A 3,198-nucleotide genomic window follows, 5' to 3' on the forward strand; every position below is an offset into this window, starting at 1 on the left:
GATTGTCAGCGTGCCTGTTTTATATTGACGGGGTTACTTGGGACTGACTATGACAGTATGGTCAGAAACATTGAAACTGCAGAAGCAGATGCCGCTCAACTGACCACTGAGAAGGTGAAGACCAAACTGATTTTGGAAGAGCTGCGTATGTCACGTGAAGACTCTGTGGACGCAAGAGCTCTCGCTTCAAGATGGGAGAGAATTCGTTTTGATAGAAGACAGAAGAATGATGAGGACGGCGACAGTGAGGTTAGACGTCCATGGAAAAATGTGGTCTGCTTTGGGTGTGGTGAGAAAGGCCATATTTCGAGAAACTGCCCCCATGTCAACAGAGAAAAGGAGAAAGAGAAGGAAGAGGAAGAGGAAGTCGTTGTGAAAAGCAAGGCACTGAAGGTTGTTTACGGATCTTGTAAGAAGAGTGCTCTCTGCAGTAAGACGAAGACTCTTAGAAAAAGGGGAAGATTTTACCTTGACTCTGGTGCCTCGCACCACATGTCCCCTCACAGAGAATTGTTCTTCGACCTGGAGCCATGTGGTGGTAGTGTCTCGCAAGCAAATGACACTCAACTTGCTGTGAAAGGTATCGGCCAGGTTAGGTTGACTGTGAGTACTAGTGAGGGTGACTGTGTTTTAAAGTTCTCTGATGTGCTGTATGTTCCGGAGATGGCTGACACTTTGATATCTGGAAGGCAACTTGACAAGAAGGGTGTCAAAATGGTTATCTTTAATGGTGTGTGCTCTGGATATGATGGCAAAACTAATGACCTTTTATTTGAGGCACAGGCTGACGACAATGAGAACATGTATGTTCTTGAAGGAGAAGTCGACGTCAGTGGAGCAGCTCTGAAGGCTACTGCAACCCGGCATGACAGTCCTGGTCCCCGACGCAAACTGCCCGATGTCAAGGGAGCTTCCAACAAGACTGAGAAGTGCGAAGAGTACAGGAGATCACCATTTAGGGAAGGTATGCATGTCGAAGAGAATGAAGTGCATGTAATCAATGTTATTTCCCGTTTTGAGTTTGAAGATGCAAATCTGGGGCCGATCCTTCAAGACGACACCGTTGAAGGAGAGCAACAAGACAACATTCCTGAGGAACCTCATGAAGTGCCGCAACCTGAACAAGTGGAAATGATTGATGTGGCTCCATCACTGAGGCGCTCAACCAGGATGTATAGAACGGTTTGTGGGCATTGCAAGCATGTGGAGTTAATTGTTACTAATCACCCAGAACCGGCCAATGTTTCAGAGGCTTTGAGTGGGCCTGACGCAGGGCGTTGGCAGAAGGCAATGGAAACATCAGTGTGGGGAACGAAGAAGTTAGATATGCTGAGAGTCAAGCTGGAGGCGCGGATGAATCTGAAGTCACTAGGGAGGACTGCTCACTTGCTTTCTATGAAGGTGGAAAGACGAAGTGATGAAGACCTTACCCTGGATCAAGAAACTTATCTCACTGAGCTCTTGGAAGAGTTTGGTATGAGTGAGAGTAAAAGTTTAGCTGCAGTTGAAGGTTCACCAGCATCCGACGCCAAGACTTACAGAGAAGAAGCTGGAAGTCTTCTTCATCCCTACAGCAACATAAGGCCAGATGTGAGTCATGCTTTTAGTCGACTGTGCTCCTCTAATCAGAATCCCTCAATTGCAGAATGGACCAATGTGAAGCACGTGATGGGCTACCTCAAGGGAACCAAAGATGTCAGACTGCGATATTCCAAGCAGGGGAAGCCATTGGAAATCTTCGTGGACTCTGATTGGGCTGGAGATTGTCGAGACAAACTGGTTGCGAAGCTAGCTGGAGCAGCTATCCTGTGGATGTTCGTGAAACAGACCTGTGTTTCCCTCTTTATTGTTGCGTGGCTAGGACTCATGTGAGTTGTATGTGATTTACCTTTGTGATTGTAATTTAATTTACTTATGTCCTGATTGACGTGTTGATGTCATGTGATATTTATTTTTGGCTTTATCTTTGTATGGCTTTGATCCCTGACGACAATGTTAAATGTAATGTGTGCCATACATGTTTGTGATCCTTTTTTTGTATTTCATCCATCATTCATCCTTATTTTTTTTGTATATACATCATCTCATCTTTTTTTGCTTTATGTGTAATTTTAAGTTCATCTACTTTTTATTAATGTTTTATTTTCATTGCTTATGCCCCTCAGGCTTTTATGTTTGCTATTTTGAATTCCCCTCTCTTTGCTCTTTGCTTATCTTCGACTTTTATAGTCGTTCTATTGTGATGTTAATTTTCACTTAACTTCTTTTTTTATATTGTTTCAATTTAACATCAAGGGGAAGTGTTGTAATCTAAAGTTGGCAGCACTGTTTATGCTTTAATTTCTCATACTGTATTGTAACTTTGGCGGTCTTTTGGCCCTATAAATATCTGTACAACCCTTCACTCTGCTCTCCGGTTAGTGAATAAACAGTGCTCTTACAAAGACGTTGTAGCACCTTTTCTGGCACATTTCCTCCTGACCTCAACAGGTTATGTTGCCCAGTCCACGTTCCACTGCGAAGTTTTAAAGCGAAGTTTTAATGAAGATCTGATCTGAGACAAAGCGACGACGACGAATAAGACGACGACGACGACGAAGCCCACGTCTACCTCCCAGCCAGCAGACGACGAAGTCCATTGGAACTCAAGAACACTTCAGAGTAAGTGAAGATGACGACGAATGAATTCCAATTGGGCCGCTTGGGAGTCGGTGACAATGTGTGGTTTACCTGGTCCCCCCGTGCCAAAGCCGCAATGGTATTTCGTGGGGTATGGAGTGCCATAGAGCCCGGTTATGTCACTGCAGCAGGTGACGATCGCGCCATGACGGCTGCCGAAGAAGAAGCAAACCTGAAGGCATTGTCCTTTTTGGTGATGGTTGTTGGCGATGAATATCTTCAAATGATATCGGACACAACCAGAGCCAGGCAGGCTTGGAAGGCCTTAGAAGAACGCCATACGAAGTTTAGCTGCATGCACACGGTGCAACTTGTCGTGGAGTATGTGTCATTGAGGAAGACAGACGACATGTCCGTCGCCAAGTTTCTGGCTAGCAAGGATCAGCTGTATCAACAAATCAAGGCAGGTGGCTTGGAATTTAGTGATTGTCAGCGTGCCTGTTTTATATTGACGGGGTTACTTGGGACTGACTATGACAGTATGGTCAGAAACATTGAAACTGCAGAAGCAGATGCCGC

The sequence above is a fragment of the Frankliniella occidentalis genome, unplaced genomic scaffold (assembly GCF_000697945.3).
Source record: "Frankliniella occidentalis isolate FOCC.00 unplaced genomic scaffold, Focc_3.1 Scaffold1, whole genome shotgun sequence".
Lineage (NCBI taxonomy): Eukaryota > Metazoa > Arthropoda > Insecta > Thysanoptera > Thripidae > Frankliniella > Frankliniella occidentalis.